At 47.6% G+C, this 20,297-nt stretch overlaps 1 long non-coding RNA gene across 1 annotated transcript in view; it reads left to right on the top strand.

Moving 5' to 3' along the window:
• LOC309644104 overlaps nucleotides 1-18,423 on the top strand; it is a 39,976-nt gene extending 21,553 nt beyond the window's left edge. The window contains exon 3 of the long non-coding RNA XR_014254232.1: nucleotides 5,399-18,423. This is a non-coding gene — a long non-coding RNA (uncharacterized lncRNA). The remainder of the gene's footprint in view (nucleotides 1-5,398) is intronic.
• The last annotated feature ends 1,874 nt before the right edge of the window (nucleotides 18,424-20,297 follow it).

The following is a 20,297-nucleotide window of genomic DNA, read 5'->3' as shown; positions in this document are numbered from 1 at the left end:
AATAAGATTTGTAGTGAGACATTACTCCAGCTAGCCTGGCTATTGCTTGGGAGGATTTTCTACATTCCTTTATACTGAAGCAAAATACCACTGGTGGCTAAAACATGGGTGTGGCATGTGCATAATGACATTCATACAAGGATATTCATTGCAGCATTCTTTGTAATAGCAGAACAGTGAAAAAGCTAAGTGTCCATTAATAGAGGCCTGGTTAAATAGATTATAGTATTATAGTATTAGGTTCTCCAGAGAATTAGAACCATAGGATGTGGGTATATATAGAAAGAGATTTATTTTAAGGAATTGGCTCACATGATTGTGGAGGTTTGGTGAGTCCAAAATCTGATGAAGGAGGCTGGCAAGCTGGAAACTCAGGAAAGTTGCAGTTCAAGTCCAAAGGCAGTCAGGCTGGAAACACAGGAAGGAGTCAATGTTGCAGTTCAAGTTCAAAAGCAGTCTGCTTGTAGATTCTCTCTTGCTCAGGAGAGGTCAGCTTTTTGTACTTTTCAGGCCTTCAACCAACTGGATGAGGCCCACCCACATTATGGAAGGCAATCTGCTTACTCAAAGTATACCATTTTAAATGTAAATCCCATCCAAAACCACCCTCAGAGAAACATCCAGAATAATGTTTGACCAAATATCAGGTCGCCCCATGGCCCACCCAAGCTGACACATAAAATTAACCATCACAGGTATGAATGGAATACTATGTAGCCATTAAAAAGGAAAGGTAGCTCTATAGGTACAAAAATGAGTATATCTCCAAGATAAATTACTAAGTGAAAAAAAGAAAACAGCTGCAGACAGTAAGTAAAATATGCTACTATTATTAAAAAGTTTTTAAATAATGTGTGTGGTTATGATTGTAGATGCATAGTACATATCTTAAAGGACATACAAGACATTATTATGGGGGAGAAGGCAGTTGCCTCCAAAGAGAGGAACTGAGTGGCTAGGGAATAGGAAAGAAATAGACTAATTTTTAAAATTTCATCTACATCTTTTGTAGTTTTGAAATTTTATGGCGTGTACAGAAGCCTTTGCTTTAAAGCCCAGCTCCGTAGATCAGAGCTGTGTCTCAGCCTTTCCTCCCGGGGGGCTGCAGGCACAGCGGCAGCCACTTTAGAGCAAAAGTGATGACAAGGGGGGATGGGCGGGGGTGGAGACCAGAGTACGCTCCGGAGCGGCGTGGACAGGATTCAAGAGTACAGCTCACCCGTTTGCTCTGGGGTGGACAGCCCAGGCCAGGGGCTGGGGAAGGTGGGCCTGGAGCTTGGAGCAGGGGGGGACAGGACGCTCCAAGAGCCGGGATGAGGTTGAGTTGGCCAAGGAGCACCATGGCTCCACCAAGCATTACTTTTTGCTTTGCAGTGAAGTCTGGCCTGTTCCCTTCTTGGTCCAAGGATGGGAAAGATGACATAGGTCCCACAGGCCTTTAAACCCACCCAGAGGAAATCTCTTTCTAAACTAGACTCTCCCCGACATTTTGGGTTTGTAAATCTATGTAGAGACCCTCCCTCCTGACAGGGGGCCTGCAGAGGAAATCCCTGCACAGCGTGGACGGGTGAACCCTCTGCTTTGTAAGCTCTTTAAGGTTTGGACTCCACAATAATAGGGCTTTGCTCAAAAAAAAAAAAAAAAAAAAAAAAAAGCCAGCATGTGTTGCAACTTGATGGTTAGCACATGGTAGTGGTTAATGGCGTGCTGTCAATGTGCTGTGCGATTCCAAATTCCTCCAGCCCTCTTCCCGCTTTCCCATGCTCCTCCCTCCCTATTTCCTTCTCCCATGTCCCCTAATTTCCCCCAAACCCTGGACTGACTTGATTCCCTACTTCCCCATCTCATCTTGACCACCCCACGCCCTCCTTTGTCAGATGTTTTCAAAGCAGTAAACAGAACCCCAGTCCCACTGCCACTCACTCAACCAACACCCACCCCTCACACACATTTTAAAGCAGACCTTTAGTTTTTCTGCTGTTTTGTTGGAGTTTCTTTGGGGAGGAGGGGGAAGGGAGTTCCTTTTTTTTTTTTTTTTGACTGCGTTGGGTCTTCGCTGCCGTGCACAGGCTTCTTATTGCATTGGCTTCTCTTGTTGCGGAGCACGGATTCTAGGTGCGTGGGCTTAGTTGCTCCGCGGCATGTGGGATCTTCCCAGGCCAGGGCTTGAACCCATGCCCCGCGCATGGGCAGATTCTTAACCACTGCACCACCAGGGAAGTCCCGGGAATTCTTTAATAGATTTTTTTTTTCTTCTTTTCCTTGCTCTTCTTTCCAGAAGACCAGCATTTCATGGCTCAGGACTCAGTAAAGAACCAACTGCTAAGTCCGACTAAAATCAGAAGGAAAAAGTTGAAAATGGAGTTTTCCCACTGGTCTAGCTGTCTTTAAAAATGTTTCTTTTTTCTTTGTAACGTGTAATTAAAATTTTGTTTATTTCCTGAACTCTTTTAAGAGGTTTGAGTGCATTTGGTGCATTTTTGAGAAAAGTACAGCTTGTATCTTCACTATCTTGCATCATGTGTCCGGCACCACATCCCACAAGACAAATACAACCAAGGCCTCTTAGAGCTTCCAAGATATGAAACTGCCGGTGGCAGCTCATTCACATTGTTGTAACCGCCGCCCTCATGTGACAGAGCTGTCTCTCGGATGGACAGCCCAGTTCCACACCCCCTGCCAGAGCTTTCCCACTTGAGGCAGAAATACAGGGCCTGCTATACATTCTTGTCTGGTGTGTGGTCACACGCCCCGAGTCGCCAAATCAGAAGTTATTTATACCAAATGCTCAAACCAAAAGGATTACTTAAGCCGTGATCCTTGAGTCCTTCTGTTCTCTCATCTCCCACCTCCAGTAGTACGTACCATTGGTCCTATCACCAAAATGTGTTTTACGAGGGTCCCTTTCTCTCCATCCCCACTGCCATCACTCTAATCCAAGCTACCATCTTCTGTCTCCTAGAATATGCAATAGCTTCCTAACTTGTCTCTCTGCTTTCACTCATGGCAGAAAAAATTTACTGAAAAGTCCTCTATTATTTTTCCCTTCTTTGCTTCACTCCCCTGCCCTGCATTTCATTTTTCAAGTCCTGGAATTATAGGAAAGCTGTAAAGCAGCCTAACAAAGTCTGTACTTGTGGGAGCCTGAATCACAGATGCTTCTTTGCTAGAGGTTCTGAAGGATAGAGAGTGTGTCTGGATCCAGCAGCAGAGCCAGAGATGAGATTTTCTCAGACTGGGAAGGGAGACAGTTCCATGGCACCTGAGAGCAGTGAGGAGCCCAGCCAAGGCTCCAGGGAAGGAGGTCACCAGGTCAGATAACTTGGCAGCCTGGGGTGCCAACGGGGACTTGTGGGGCAGAGGCATTGAAGGGACTACCCTTGTCTTGAACAGTCAGGGTACCTGCTGTAACCATGACAACTAGATGCCCTCGCCCAGTTTTCTGAGCACCTAATAAGGATTCCCTTATGGTCCTGAAAGGGGAAGAAGTCTCAATAATGACCTGTCCGGAAGGAAGGGCCTTAGGCAGAATAAGGCAAGATCTGAATGTGAACCAAGATTCACACCTACTATATACTTACCATGACCAGTCTTCCCAGTTTTCTCTGTCCTGACGGATTTCCTAGGACATGGGGCTTTTAATCCTAAAAGGTAGTCTAGGATGAGTTGTTTACCTTGTTCAAAGTTCCTTGTACAAAATGGTAAATTTTTTAAAGATAAGATCATGTTACGTCTCTTATTCAAATCCAGGTTCCTTACCATGGCCTCCAAGCCCTTTGTGAGCTGGATCCCACCTCCTTCCCAAGTTATCTCCAAGTGCACCTAGACTACTCCTGGCCTCACTCCTTTCCATCAGCCACCCTACCTCTGTTCTGTCTTCAACAGCACAAGTTAATTTTTTTGTTCCTTCTTTTTTTTGGCTGTGCCATGTGCATACAGGATCATAGTTTCCTGGAATCTTAGCTCCCTGACCAGGGATCAAACCCATGCCCCCTGCAGTGGAAGTGCAGAGTCTTAACCTCTGGACCACCAGGGAAGTTCCAGGCCGAGTTTATTTTTATCTCAATCTGTGACCTACTGTTCCTACTGCCTGGACCACCTTCACCTCTTCCTCCTGACCCTTTCCAAGGCTGTCTCCTCCCCTCCTGCACATCTCAGCCCAGAGAAACTCTCTCTTGCCATCCCCTTTAAAGTAGTTTCCCGCCCCACCCCGGTCCCAGTCCCTCTCGCTAAAGCACTCTCTTTAATGTGCTGCTGATCACATGTGGAAATAGCGGGTCTGTGTCTTTGTCTGTTGTCTGTCTCCCCCTTAGCTTGGAAGCTCCCAAACTCTGGCTCAGAGCTTTACACAAAGCTGGTGCTTAATGAATAGTTGTCGCCTGGCTGACTGCAATTTTTTGCAAGTTTAATTTTTTCTCTTCTCTTTTCTTTTTCTTATTTTACTAAACAAGAACAGTGAATAAGCAGATTCAGTTTTTTGAGACTAACATGTATTTTGGTGGATCAAATGAAAACCAGTCACTCAGCCTGCTTAGTGTTGGGGTTTGTTAGAATAAGCATTGTTTTCTGTGGCGAACATTGTAGGCTATTTCCCTTTCTTCAATCCTCCTTGGGGATTTTCTTTCTAATCTCTCTGAGGTATATAAAGAAGCCATCAAAGGTAATACAGGAAGGGGGAAAAAAACAGAACAATGGGGCACAAAGTAAGATGGTTAAAAACAAATGCAAATGCATCAAAAAGCACAATAAATTTATTTGTTCTTAATTTTCCATTTAAAAGATTGTGATTATCAACTTGGATTTAAAAAATCAGCTATATGCTTTTTACATGGGACACACCTGGGAATAAGGGTACAAAAAAGTTGAAAATCAAAGAATGGGAAAATAGGTCAGGCAAATAGTAACCAAAAGAAAGTTGACAGCGGCCAAAAAAGATTTTCAAACCAAAAACATTAGCAGGGAAAAAGAAGATCACAACATAGTGGCAAAATGTTCAATTTACCAGAAAGATACAGCAGTTCTAAACCCGTATACCACCTATTTAAATAGCCTCAAAATATATATTTTAAAAAATGATAGAATTACAGGGAGAAATGAACAAACTCGCCATAATGATGAGCGATTTTGACACACCGCCATCAAGTATTGATATGTCAAGCACAAAAAATGTTAGAGATTTGAAAAAGTAATTAACAAGTGTGATTTAATATACTCACTAGTATTTGGGAAACGATTCTCCATTGGTCTCTCATGCTTCTCCAAGCCTGTGAGTGCAGATTTTGTTCTGCACATCTGTTCAAGGATGGCTGTGTAGTGGACAGCCTTGGAGTACAGAGACAGTGTCTCCCTCCAGAGCAGTTCACTGTCTAGTATAGTAAAGGTTAATGTCTCCCTCCAGGACAAGATTTGAGCTGGTTTGCTTGCAGCCCATAATAAAACATTGGAGCTTCCTAAACTTGTGGTTCCTCAGCTGTGAAACAAACCCACTGCACGTCCAGCATCCACAGGATTGCCTCATATCGCCCTCGAGGGCTAAGAAGAATCGGCATAAGCGTGAAACTCAGGCTGCCTGCTCTGCCCTGACTAATAATGTCTTTGTCTCTGATCCAGGAGTCTCGTGTCTCCTGTCAGCATCCGTGACACTGTAGCAGGCTAAGTTACTGGACTGCAAGTAAGATAAATATGAGACCCTTCACAGTTCTTGATATGTGGACCCTTGCACCCAACCGTGGACAATACACCATCTTCCTCGAGCAATACACATGGAACGTGGACAATTTACCTAGCACAGTGCCTGCCGCCTGAAAGACAGTCAATGAATGTTAGCTCTCACTTGCCTCTAGCACTACTGTTCCTCTCACTTCCTTGAGCAGTCAGCAGCCAAAGGGAAGAAATGAATCATGTGAACAGAAATCATAGAGTGTTAAAACCGTCTGAGAGATGGAGATAAGTGGGCACACAGGGAGCTATGGTGTAGAACAACCCCTTCTGCGTTGGCCCTACATTGTGACTTCATTATTTGATTTGAGGCAAGACCATTCCCAGGAACACAAATATTGGATTTCTTTTTTTTTGGCCGCACCGCGCAGCTGATGGGATCTTTAGTTCCCCAACCAGGGATTGAACCCAGGCCATGGCAGTGAAAGCGCTGAGTCCTAACCACTGGACTGCCAGGGAATTCCCAAATATTGGGTATTTATATTCAATTGTCAAGACACTTTCCCAAGGTCCTATGGAAATTAAATCTATATTAACCATTTTCTTATCACTCAGATCAGCAATAACCTAGCTTATTAAACCGTTATGAACTCATGCTTTTAAGGGCCTTCTGAGAATGTGAATTTCTTTCTTTCTTTCCTTTTTTTTTTTTTTCTGGCCGTGCCGTGGCTTGCAGGACCTTAGTTCCCCAACCAGGGATCGAACCCAGGTCCTCAGCATTGAGAGCTCAGAGTCCTAACCACTGGACAGCCAGGGAGTTCCCAGAATGGGAATTTCTTCATCCTCCCTCCTCCTAGAGCTAAAAAAGCTTAACTCATCTTGGATGAGCTTTTTGTGTGTGTGTGTGAAACTGGCTTCTTTTCTTTCTGTAGCAGTTTTTGCCACCTACACTCAGATACGGAGGAATTGCACGTGTTAAGTCTCAATCCTATACCTAGAAGCTCACTCTTAACTGACTGGGCAGAATCTCCCGTGTATAAGCGTCTAGGTGTCTGCAAGAAAACTCGAGGTCCGACCCCTACTCTGTAGCCATGATCCAGGGAGAAGGGGTGTCGAACGGTCCAGGCTTTGAATCCATGGCGGGAGGGCTGTTATGCTTCTCTGTTACATGCCCGCTATACTCCTTTCCCAATCATCCCAGCCCCATGTAGTCCAACGTGACTAGGGCTTTGGGGACAGTCATGATCTTCATCACATTTCCCTTGTGGCCAGTCTCAGCTCATCACTGTAGCCCCTTAAATAGCATATCCACTGCCAAGACACTGGTGCCCAGGGTAAGTCTTATTGAGGATCTCCTGGCAAAGAGGAGATGTTATTCTGCGTGCACTCCGAAACACCTGCTATAAATCTATTCTTCCCCCAAGTTCTTCTCCCCAGAGAAGCTCCTCCTTCCTTCTCTCTCTCTACCTCCCAAATCTCCTCCTTTTTCCTCACCAACCAATCTGCTCCAGCGAGCGCTCTGTACAATTCCTCCTTCTCTGAACCTGGGGCTGTCTGTGTACTCCGCTCAGCAAATCCAAAGCCCAACGAAATAGTCCATCTACTGTTTTGCCAGACACCTTCCTGGGGGGCCACCACTCCCTTCTATCTGTGTGCAGGATTTGCAACACTAGGACTCACGTAGCTGGACACCCACCCTTATCACGTTTCCTTATGGGGCCAGGTTCTCCGCATCCATTCTTTTTTATTTATTTATTTATTTATTTATGGCTGTGTTGGGTCTTCGTTTCTGTGCGAGGGCTTTCTCTAGTTGCAGCACGCGGGGGCCACTCTTCATCACAGTGCATGGGCCTCTCACTATCGCGGCCTCTCTTGTTGCGGAGCACAGGCTCCAGACGCGCAGGCTCAGTAGTTGTGGCGCACGGGCTTAGTTGCTCCGCAGCATGTGGGATCCTCCCAGACCAGGGCTCGAACCCATGTCCCCTCCATTGGCAGGCAGATTCTCAACCACTGCGCCACCAGGGAAGCCCTCCGCATCCATTCTTGTATTCAGTTCTTCTTGCAGATGAAGAGACTGAGAGGCCAGAGCTGAAGTCAGTTGCTGAGGGTTACCCAGGGACTCCAGAGGTCCGCGGGGAGGGCAATCTGAGAAATGCAGTAGATAACATCAACATTGCCCAACAGCTGAGACCCAGTCTTTAGCCTGGGGCTTTTCCTAAACGATTGTAGAGACCCTGGGGTGTCCAGTGTGTTAGAAGAGCAGTGAGGGCCTCTCTGAGGCTGCCTTCCTGGCAGGAACTTGCAAAGGTTTAACTGCAAAGAATTAGAGGACCGGTCAGAGGTGTGGGTGGAGTTAAGAGAGCCAAAGGGATGTCAAAGCCCTTAGAGCCATACACACTACTATACACAAAATAGATAATCAACAAGCACCTACTGTAGAGCACAGGGAGCTCTACTCAATATTCTGTAATAACCTAAATGGGAAAAGAACCTGAAAAAGAACAGATATATGTATATGTATAACTGAATCACTTTGTTGTTCACCTGAAACTAACACAACATTGTAAATCGACTATACTCCAAAAAAAAAAAAAAAAAAAAAAAAGCCCCTAGAACCAGCATCAGAGGAAGTGTGAATGGTTCTAGGCTGAAGGGACCAGGGGAAGGAACTGTGTCACCTGCAAAGAGGGCGTGTGTGTGTGTGTGTGTGTAAGATGGGGATGAATACCTAGTTCTTTCTCTCCTCCTGCCCTGCTATCTTATGTTAGTGCCTCCCAAACATGAGCAGAAGCGAGGGAGCAGGGGCACATGGGTGATGCAGTCCTATCTGTCAGCCTCCCAGGGAAGATCAGGGCAAAGAAGGGGTGGCAAGTGGAATATGTAAAAAATTAATAAACAGAAATCTCAACCAATAGAGTCGGGAGACCAGAAGGGGGAGCTCTCACATCCTGCGACTGTAGCAGAGCTCAACAGGAAGAAGAAAGGTTCCTCCTCTTTCCTGGCAAGGACTCAGCCAATGAAAGCCATGGACTCTTTGCTTACTAGAGCCCTCCCACCTTCCTTTCCCCTCTACAAAAGCGTTCTCCTTCCCTTGCTGTGCAGGGACTTGCACGTGGCTGGTCTGGTTGCAGATCCCGAGTTGCAATTCTCTGCTGACCCGAATAAACCCATTTTTGCTGACAGTCTATTCTTTCAGGTCATCAAATATAACCAGCACCACCGATGCAAGAGAATGGGGAGGGTAGGAGAAGCAGCCACTGTTGAGTGAGAGAGCTCCTAAACTGGCAGGGGAGAGACAGACTGCATGATCTCCAAGGGCTGTGCGAGGGTCCTTGCCATCCTTCGAAAAAGGATGAAACATGTCACTCGAAGATCCCACCAGACACCCGCATGGGTCCAGGATGACGCATTTCAGGGAGAGGGTTGGGTGTGGGCGGCTATTTCAACTGTGGTCAGCAGAACCCCCTCCAGCCCTCCAGCAGGTCTATAACCACACACAGCTGCCCTCAGAGCTGTGGCCACCTGAAGTCACACCCTGAGCTCAGGTCCTCTGGCCCCTGACATGTGGCCACAGAGAGACAGCTTGTTGCTAAAACGACCAAACAAAGAGAACTCAAAAGATCTCTATGTCATGGCTCAAGTCCACTTTACAACAGATGTAAAAGTATGCTGCCCTGGACACCAGCCTCGGAAGTGTCCTCAAAACACCCTTGGTTCCCTCGGTGCCTATATGAGTCTGTAATTCTTGACTTTATCAAAACACTTTCTCCATTTGCCACAGGGTCCCAAATTGATCCACACCACAACTCAGACTTGCAAAGAAAACAGATTTTTAAATTTCGTAGAGGGTAGATTCAATCTTCCCAATAAGCTACCACCCACGGAATAGAAAGAAAAGCAAAACGTCTTTAGTCCATTCCAGAGATTTCATCTGATGCATAAGTTTAAATTGCTCCTCCAGATGATGGCACTTGGGCAGCTTATTCTCGGCTTTCCATCCCCTCCTCCTGCCTCCCTGCAGAAGGGCATCTGGGATACGGATGGGGGTGGGTCTCTGGCTTGTGGCCCCATAGCAGAGGGATGGGCCCTCCAATCTTCAAGGTGGTTCCGATCCTCCCTGGTCTCCACTGGTTTGCCTCTGTCCTGGCCTGACGTGGCTCCAAGCATGGAATTTAGTGAGATGTGGGCCTGGGGAGCCCCGGAGGTCTGAGGCCAGGAGGGGTCTGGCCTTGTGTGGCCAGGTGTTGCCGACTGTGTTTACTTTGCAAAGACCAGATGAAGCCTGTGCTGGGTGGCCCGTGATGGAGCCCACACCCAGCCTGACGTCAAACCAGGAGTCAGCTAGCCCAGCGGTAGAACTAGGGTCCTCAGAAGCCCCATTGTCACCTAAAAGTAGGGGTGTCTGTGCTGTACCTCTGGGCTCTGTAAATGGACCTCTTTCACCTTATATAATCTACCTCCTGGGCTCCTGGCCCAGGGCATCCGAGAACTGGTGAGCAGGCTGTGAGCCAGGGGAAACCAGCCGCCATCAGGCTGGTCCTGCCAAGCTGCGGCCCTGGAGGGGCAGCCCTGGCTCTCGCGAGGAGCGGAAGGTGCCAGAGGGCTACGCGAGGGCCTGACTGCTGTCTGGCAGGAGGTCTCCTGCCCCAGAAATGCCCTGCCCCAGTCCCAGCTCCCACTACCGGATCATGTAATACGTAGCTAAAGCTTACACTTAATGCAGCCGCAAAGCTGGATCACATGCACAAAAAAGCTGGGGGAGGGGGTACTGACAGCTGGAAAAAAATCATGCAAATGATCGCGCTAACTCTGTTCTTTACGCTTAGGGTTCAGGGCCTTGAAAAGTCTGGATCTGGCCCTGATAATGAGCTCTCCCTCCCAGGAGCTTAACTCAGAGAAAGAGCATTCTCTTGCTCATTCTGCGACCTTTGTCAGAGGGTGAACGCGGCCCAACTCCTGCTCCTTTGACATTTCCAAGCCCTGCCCTCGGCTGGGCCCTGGGCAGACGCTGAGAAGACACGGTTCCCGGCCTTGAGTGTTCACAGTCTCACAGGGGAGACAGACCTATAGGATGAACGATATTTACAAATAATTTCTAGTTCTGAAATGCCCTCCACATGCCAAGATTTTTACATACCTATTCTTCCCGACGACCCTAGGGGTGAGTATATCTCCAAGTTACCGATGGGGAAACACACTCAGAGCAGCGGTCAGGGCCACCCAGCCCGAGATTCGCATCTATGGGTTCAAGGCTGCTCCGCTGCCCTGTGCCACCTTCAGCCATGATGCTTCGGGCATCCTGAGGGTCTCCTCCCAGACATCCAGGACTGCAGGGCAGGCTAAGTCTGTTCAGCTGTCCTCCTCAGGCACAGGCACATCGGGCTCGGCCCCATGAAGGGAGCCCCGCCTCTTGGCCTCTTGATTGACATGAGGGTCCCTCAGGGCCTTCGCACAATCTGCATTGTGGGAGGAGCGCAGGAGGAGGGAGCGTGTGGTCGCTGACCTGGGCTCGGGGCTGGGGCTGGCAGAGCCCCGCCGTCCGTGAGGGCAGGACCTGCTCCTGTTGCAGCAGCACCCAGAGCCTCAGTGGAAAGCGGACGGCTGGGCGTGAGTCAGAAATGGCCGGAAACGGAAGACCCCAACAAAGGTTTAATGAAGGGTCCAGTACAGCCTGTGGGCGGGATCGGGGGATTCCAATGCCAGATTTAGCACATAAAAAATACAGGATGCCCGGTTGAATTTGAATTTCATCTAAACAACAAATGATTTTTTCTTTTAGGATGAATACTTGTAGCTCTAATATTGGGGACATACACTAAAAAATTATTTGCTATGTAAGCAGATAGGGTAGGGGGTGCCCCCAAAAAGAGAACTAAGCGTCACTTTCTTGACATAAGAGAAGCCATTTTAGCCTAAGCCACTTTGTGAGCTAAGCCTGGCCACAATGCTTGTCCTGGAACAGGTCTCAGTAATAATGATCTTAAGAGAACAAAAGGACCAACTTATCAGGTGAGAGAAGTAACCACAGCAAAGATAACAAATCAGTTGTAAAGACTCCCAGTTCTATTTCAATGGTAAAGACTAGCCTAAAGCACTGTCTTGAGCTGTTTTGCAGAATTTAAATCCCCCCTGGGCGCTCAACCACCAGATCAATAGGACCTAAGGGATAATAATGTTGACTTTTTCTGACCCTCAGGACTTCAGTCAACTAAAGCTTGAACTCTGCCCGCGCTGCCCAAGCTCCTTCATGAATATACATGTACTCTTAGTTTAAAACTGCCCCAATTTTGCAGTTCGGGGAAACACTGCTCTGGGAAAGATCTCCGTGTTCTCCTTGCTTGCTGCAAGTAATAATAAATCCTTCCTTCTCCTGATCTTTGGCTCAGTTGTGTTTTTTGGCTCAACACCCACCAAGAGGCAAACCACAGTTTTCGGTAATAGTTATTTCTCTGAAATTCAAATCTAATGGGGAATCCTGTTTTTTTTTTTTTTTTTTTTTTTTGGCAATACAAAGTTAAGGACATCCAAGGATAGCTACAGCAGGCAGCTGGGCAGGGAGGGTAATGGGAGAGATGGTGGGAGGGAAATGCCCCCCAGGAACCTGATGGAGCTGGAGGTCCCCAGGGCCAGAGCTCAGCAAGGCAGGAGGGAATGGGCACAGGGGGTGGCAAGAGGAGGAGTAATTAAATGTATGACTACCTCCCTCCTCTAGGACCTACAGTTACTACTCTCACTGCCTACAGCACCAAGTTCCATGCTTTAGCATTAGGGAGTCTTTCCCCTCTAAGCTCCTGAGACACACCCACTGCTCTGAGCAGGCAGTACTCCTGGGTGAACCATCAATTCACTGTGGCTCAATCCAGCCTCAGGGCCTTTGCTTATGCTGTCCCCTTGGGCAGTCTTGGAATTTAGAGTTGGAACGGTCCTCAGAAGAATCTGTTCTCACCCCCTTATGGGCCAGAGAGGAAACATCAGGCTTGGCAGGTTGAAAAGACACACTTAAACCCACTTCTCTTCCAGCCAACCAACCCTCCTTGGCCTTTAAGGTCCTACCCGCGTCTCTGCCAGGAAGCCATCAAGGTTCTGCCGGGCCTGCCCTTAGACAAGTAACTATGGCTCTCTCCATTTCATCACAGGCTGTTCTGTCCTACTTGCTGCCTGTCTCTGTGTCCCTTTTCCCTGACCAGAGTATAAAGTTCTTTTTCTAAGCCTTCCCTCATCACAGTGCTGGGAATGTAAATGCAATGATTTTCTTTTTAAATTATACCCTTTGATTATAGTTCAACAGTGTAATCATAGTTATTAAATAATTAAAGATCCGCCTAATTTGGTACTTGTGGTAAATGGGGAAAAAAAAAGAATCAGGGTTTGGAATCAGATAACCTGGGTTTGTTTACATTTTTTTTTTCGAGAAATCTTTGCTGAATCTACTCCAGTGAAAGAAATTCTTATTGCAGCTGCCATTGTCACACAGGATGGGGGAATCGCATGTCCTGTCCTGGTAGAATGAGGACCTTTCTGATGGATGTTTAAACTCCTGCTTTCTTCACCACTTCTAGGACGTGACAGCATTTGAACAAGATTAACGTTTCAACATAAAGTTTAATTTTTTAATTAAAACCAAGAGTACCAAACATTGTTTTCATTTATTTTCTTACAAGGATTGTTGATGCAAATGACTTATGATGATTTTTCCATGGAGAAAGAATTTACTCTGGCTTTTTCTTTTCTTTTCTTTCTTTTCTTAGATGTGCTGATTTTTTAAAAATTATTTTATCGAAGTTAGTTGATTTGCAATGTTGTGTTAATTTTTGCTGTAGAGCAAAGTGATTCAGTTATACATATATACACATTCTTTTTCATATTCTTTTCCATTATGGTTTATCACAGGATATTGAATATAGTTCCCTATGCTATACAGTAGGACCTTGTTGTTTATCTGTTCTATCAATATATATAGTAGTTTGCATCTGCTAATCCCAAACTCCCAATCCATCCCTTCCCCACTGCCCTCCCCTTGGCACCCACAAGTCTGTTCTCTACGTCTGTTTCTGTTTCATAGATAAGTTCATTTGTGTGTCATATTTTAGATTCCACATGTAAGTGATATCATATGATATTTGTCTTTGTCTGACTTACTTCACTTAGTATGATAATCTCTCGGTCCATCCATATTGCCGCAAATGGCATTATTTCATTCTTTTTTATGGCTGAGTAGTATTCCATTGTATATATGTAATACATCTTCTTTACCCATTCATCTGTTGATGGACATTTAGGTTGTTTCCATGTCTTGGCTGTTGTGAATAGTGCTGCTGTGAACATTGGGGTGCATGTATCTTTTTTAATTAGAGTTTTGCCAGATATATGCCCAGGAGTGGGATTGCAGGATCACATGGTAACTCTACTTTTAGTTTTTTTGTTTTTTGGTTTTTTTGGCCACACTGTGCAGCATGCAAGATCTTAGTTCCCTGACCAGGGATGGAACCTGTGCTCCCTGCAGTAGAAGTGCAGAGTCCTAACCACTGGACCACCAGGGAATTTCCTATTTTTCGCTTTTTGAGGAACTTTCATCCTGTTTTCCATAGTGGCTGCACCAACGTACAGTCCCACCAACAGTGCAGGAGGGTTCCCTTTTCTCCACACCCTCTCCAGCATTTGTTATTTGTAGACTTTTTAATGATGGCCATTCTGACCGGTTTGAGGTGGTACCTTGTTGTAGTTTTGATTTGCATTTTTCTAATAATTAGCAATGTTGAGCATCTTTTCATGTGCCTACTGGCCATCTGTATGTCTTCTTTGGAGAAATGTCTATTAAGATCTTCTACCCATTTTTCTTTTTTTTTTGGCTGCACTATGAGGCTTGCAGAATCTCAGTTCCCCAAACAGGGATTGAACCCAGGCCATGGCAGTGAAAGCCCAGAATCCTAACCACTAGGCCACTGGGGAACTCCTGTCTTCTGCACATTTTTCGATTGGGTTGTTTTTTGTTGTTGTTGTTGAGTTGTATGAGCTGTTTGTATGTTTTCTTTTGTTTTTTGGCCACAACACACAGCTTGTGGGATCTTAGTTCCCCGACCAGGGATCGAACCCTTGCCCCTGCCATGGAAGTGGGGATTCTTAATCACTGGACCGCCAGGGAAGTCCCAGAGCTGTTTGTATATTTTGAAAATTAAGCCCTTGTAGGTCACATGATTTGCAAATATTTTCTCCCAATCCGTAGGTTGTCCTTTTGTTTTGTTTATGGTTTCCTTTGCTGTACAAAAGCTTGTAAGTTTGATTAGGTCTCATTTGTTTATTTTTGCTTTTATTTCTATTGCCTTGGGAGACTGACCTAAGAAAACATTGGTATGACTTACGTCAGAGCATGTTTTGCCTATGTTCTCTTCTAGGAATTTTATGGTGTCATGTCTTATATTTAAGTCTTTAAGCCATTTTGAGTTTATGTTTGTGTTAGCTTTTGCTTTTCTTAACTTGGGGGTTCCCTGGATGAGTTTCAAGGAGACTATGAACTCTTTTAAATAGTGTAGAGAACGTTGTTCTTTGGTGTTCCCAGTAGCCCCCTCGGCCTCTTCCCTCTGCTCATCCTGTACACCCCCCCGAGCCCTCTCCACGTAGGGTGGCCAGCTGTCACCACACACGTGCAGAGCACCGGCCTGGGGAGGAGTTAAATGCACAGCGTTTATTGACAATATATCCTTACACATATCAACTATTAATTCATGCTTGCTGATAGAGCAACTTATATAACATTTTTATTTTTCAGAAACAGTTCTTTTAATTCAAAACAATGTTATGCAATTATCTGTCAGCAAGGATGTGGCTTTTGGTTTTTTGGGGTTTTTAAAATTAATTAATTAATTAATTTTTTGGCTGCGTTGGGTCTTCGTTGCCGCGCGCGGGTTTTTCTCTAGTTGCGGTGAGCGGGGGTTACTCTTCGTTGCAGTGCGGGGGCTTCTCATTGCAGTGGCTTCTCTTCATTGCAGAGCACGGGCTCTAGGCACACGGGCTTCAGTAGTTGTGGCTCATGGGCTCTAGAGCGCAGGTTCAGTAGTTGTGGTGCACGGGCTTAGTTGCTCCGCGGCATGTGGGATCTTCCCAGACCAGGGCTCGAACCCATGTCCCCTGCATTGGCGGGCAGATTCTTAATCACTGTGCCACCAGGGAAGCCCAAGGATGTGGTTTTTATGTATTTTGAATTTTCACATTCCTGAAGAAAAAGCTTTTTAAAAAATCACAGAGGTCCGGTGCAATATTTCCTATTGCAGCAATCACCCTTTTCCTCGGGAACAAGCGACAATTAAGGTACAGTGTTGTCATCTATGCTACAAGCTTCCAGAGCTTTTCTCTCCCCTTCCTTCTGTGACCGCCCCTGACCCCCACACACATTGCCAGAGCTTTGGTGACACAGTGCAGCACATCCATAGACAGTCCTTTATGAGTTAATAGCTTTGCAGTTTTCCCCAAGAATAATAGTCATATTTGTGGGACTCAAGGGCTATTTCTGGTGATGAAGGAAAGAAGGAAGGGAGGCAGGAAAGAGGGAAAGGAAAGAAAGAAAGGGAGACAGAAGGAAAGAAAGAAAGGGAGAGAGAAAGAAAGAAAGAAAGAGAAGGAAGGAAGGAAGAAAAAGAAAGAAAGGAAGAACGGAGGGAGGGAGGGAAAGAAGGAAGGAAGGAAGGAAGAAAGGAAGGAAGGAAGGAAGGGAGGGAGGGAGGAAGGGAGGGAGGTAGGGAGGTAGGGAGGGAGGGAGGGAGGGAGGAAGGGAGGAAGGAGGGAAGGGAGGAAGGAAGGGAGGGAGGAAGGAAGGGGGCTGACAGTGTTGAAAGGCTGCACGAGGCGCCCTTGGCCAGTCCCCAGGGTCCATCTGCTCTGCTCTCGCTGAAATATCCTCCCTCTGCCATTTCCACCTCTTGAGAACCTCACAGTCCTTCAAGTACACCTCCTCCTTGTGTGACACTTTCCTTCCTTCTACTGTGATCACTTTCTGTCTTCGGCTGGGACCTTTAAGATGACGGCAGGGCCTAGTCCTGAGCCAGAAGAAAGGATATTGCAAAAGGTAGGCCGAAGGGAAGGGGTATCATGGGACCTGTATCGGGAATGACTGCCAGGGAGAAACAACATAAAACAGATCTCTGGCAAGCCGCAGAAGCATCTCATGACGGCACTGCCAGAGGCAGGCAGGGCTCCGAGCAGAGGGCCAGTGGGGGAATTAGAACGGCCGCCCGTGCAGGCAGAGGGGCAGAGAGGCAACTCTTCGTTTCTACACACTGTGATTTTTTTTTTTCCCCTGAGGGTAAGAATGGAGTAGAGAAGATGTTCAAGAAATATTCTTGAGTGAGAATGAATCAGTGAATGGTTTTCCAGAGGCTGGGGGATTTCAGGGGCTCTGAGTCACAAGGAAAAATGGAATGCCTGCATCCAAGCTGCAGAGGAAGCAGTAAGCTTGTTACTCATGGTCGGGGCCTTGCTGGTGAGGGAGCAGCTGGGTCCCGCATCCAGCAAAGGCCCTGGTTTGGCCAGTGAGACTCGACATCACTGTCCAAAGGAAGGGCGTTAAAGGACCCTCTGGATCTGATTTCTCTCTATCAAATTTTCTAAGGCTTGAACATCAAATACTGAGAATATGAGTATCTCAATTTTCTTCTTTATACTTTCCTAGATTTTAAAAATGTTTTACTCGATCAGAGGGCTTCGCTGTGACATCCCCATTCCCTTCCCCCATTCCTGCACATGTGGCTCTCCAACGGTGTTTCACTCACGTCCGGGGTCATTGTCCAACAGAGCCTGGTCTCGCAGCGAGGCTGAAATTCAGCCTGGGCCCCATCAGTCAAGCCCTGCTTCAGAACAGAGGAGGGGCGCCTTTTCATGGTTCATCTGCCCAGATGGGGCACCTGTTTCTAATTCTCTCAAAGGTACCGTATGTGTTGGCCGAGGCCGGGCTGACATTCCCTGGGGATCGAGTCTAGATGAAGGTACCTCTCTGCTCCCATCACCCACCTGGGATGTGCTGCTGGATCCCAGTGGACTCGGCCACGTTTGCCAGGCCCCCCTGCCATCGCTAGAGGCACAGCCTTCAGCGCAGGACACCACCGTGCCTGTGAGCAGGGCCCTCGTGAGGTGCATAGTGACTCTGCTTTCTCTGAGGTCCTCAAAACCACGTTATGCCAGGAAAAGTGCTACACGTTGTCAGGTGGCTTCAAAGCCCCAGTCACGCAGAGCTGTAGTGAAGCCGTGCATTCTATGTTAACTTCACTCTGGGATTAACTTAACTGCGGAGGACGAGGGGGTGCTGGGAGAGGGAATACATCTGAGTGACAGGTGATCTTCTCTGCTGACCTTCAATTATCCCTCCCCTGGGAGGGCTGAGGGGTCCTTACTGAGTCTAGCTTGTCGTGTCTGGGCTGTCTTCTGGAGGATACACTCTGCCTCACATTTTAATGCTTTCCGGAGACTCCTCTGTCCCCCAGGCAGACAGATATCTGGTGGCTGGTCCCACCAGTGACCCAGACAGGCCCACACCTGGCTGCTCCCCGCTTAGGGGCAGACATGTTCCTCTGGCCTCCTCTTGTTACTTCTAGAATCAGAAAGAACAGGTTCATCCGTCTTCTTTCCTTCCTTTCAGCGTAAATGGCAGCTACCACACAGTTCAGAAACGCTCAGGGTGGAACCCAGGGGAACGGGTGTGAGCAGACACTGGTGGCTTCCTACCCTACAGCGCCCCCTTTCTGTCTTGGTCAGTAGCAGGCGGCCGTAAATTCAAGGACCCCTTTCCAGAGAGATGAATCTTAATTGGTTGAAAGCAGTGGTCTTGGGGGAATTCCCTGGCTGTCCAGTGGTTAGGCCTCATGCTTCCACTGCCAGGGACCGGGGTTCAATCCCTGGTCAGGAAACTAAGATCCACAAGCCGTGCAGCGCAGCCGAGAAAAGAAAGAAAGAAAGGAAAGAAAGCAGTGGTCTCGGCACCCAGGCACCCAGTGTCTGCTCTGGGCTGGCCATCCTGTTCGGCGTGGCCATCCCAGGAGAGAGTATTCCCCCCTCCACCCCCCCCAGAGCCTGGCCCCTGCTCAGATCCAGGCACATCCTGGGATCCACGTAACGCGTGAGGCTCCGCTGTCTCACAGCTTTACCCCAGCCCCCTTACACCCCTGCCAGGGCTGTGGGGAAACTTCAGAGACCTTCCCTCTCTCATCCATCACTGGCCTGCACTGTTTACCCCTGGGACACCCGCTCACTATGGCAGTGACCCTTCAGGTCAGGTGGTGCTGTGCTTTCTGTACAATGTTCCCAGTTCAGGAGTATCTGGCAAGGCAGGAAGGCCCCGGGCTCCAGGAGGACCGGGTGCACCTCGGGGCCGGCCCAGTGTTCACAGGCCTCTCTGTGATCTCCCTCAGGCTGGGGGGGAAGAAAATCTCTCTTCCGTACTACTCTCAAAGGCACCCCCTGCAGGACACTAGCAAAGCGCTTCCTTGACCTTGGGCATTTGTTAAAGGCACATCAGGCCTGCTTTGTAAAATTCCCTGAGGCTCGTAACAGGGAGGAGAAGGCACCGGGAGAACACATGTTAGTGTCTCAGGGAATTCTCCCTCTGCCTCTTCCGAGGAAATCTGCCTCTTCCTGTACCAGCCTGCCTTAGGTTTGTGCCGAGTGGGAAGGGCTGTCTCTGATCATAGGGGCACAGGGCTGGGCTGCGAGCGGGAGTGCTGGGATTGGCCAGTGGGTGGGGGCGGAGCTTGCTGACCAGTCCAGCAGGGGAAGGAGGGGCAGGAGGAGGTCACAGTCAGCTACCCTCCAAGGCCAGGGTTTGGGTTTCCAGACCTCCTGGGACCACCACGTATATATGCGTCTGGCTCTGATGGGGAGAGCTGAGATCCAACAAGTCCAGTGGGGGCCAGACGCAGTGTGCTGGGCCCTGTAGGAGAGCTTGACAAGGCTCTGGCTCGTTCAGGATCCTGCGGTCTGGTGGGGAGGCAGCCTCAGGCGCTGACATGCAGACTGTGGAGAGAGAGGCCAGACCTCGGTGCACCTGAAAAGTTGATTCCTGTTTGGGGGGCGGGGGTGGAGTCTATGGAATCTTAAAAGGTTTCTCGGATGGATGAGGTAGGGCTTAAGGCGACCTTTGTTAGGGAGTTGACAGGAGTCCGACGGGGGCTGGGGTGGGGGGAATGGGGGAATGCATTTTAGACAGAGGTGACAGCTTCTGGATGGCAGATATAGTCAGGCTGAAACATCATCGGTATGTGGGGAAGGGGAGGGCAGTGGAAATAAGCTTGTGGCCAAATCACAAAGAGGACTGAATGGGGACGGGGGCAGGGGATGTATTTAACTTCAGTTTGAATTGTTATCGCCCTCACGGTTTAAAGGCCCTTGTCCCCAGGCCCAGCTCTCACCTTTACCTCCCCTCCAAGTTTTTAGCCAGTTCTTTCAGTATTTACCACCATAGGTCTAAATATTACACATGTATTACTCCTGTTTGATTTTCCGATTTTAAATGCCATTCATTGAATCTTCCCTATAAAAGATGATTTCACTCCTTCCCACTATACAGAAACATGTTTCCTATCCCTTCAAATATAATTACACTATAATTCTAGTTAGAAACATATTTTGTGTTTACATTATTACTGTATCAGTGATAT

The sequence above is a fragment of the Balaenoptera physalus genome (genome assembly GCF_965194825.1).
Source record: "Balaenoptera physalus genome assembly, chromosome: 15".
NCBI classification, from domain to species: Eukaryota; Metazoa; Chordata; class Mammalia; order Artiodactyla; family Balaenopteridae; genus Balaenoptera; species Balaenoptera physalus.
The sequence above is the reverse complement of the archived record's forward strand: the minus strand, read 5'-3'. Positions and strand labels throughout refer to the sequence as shown.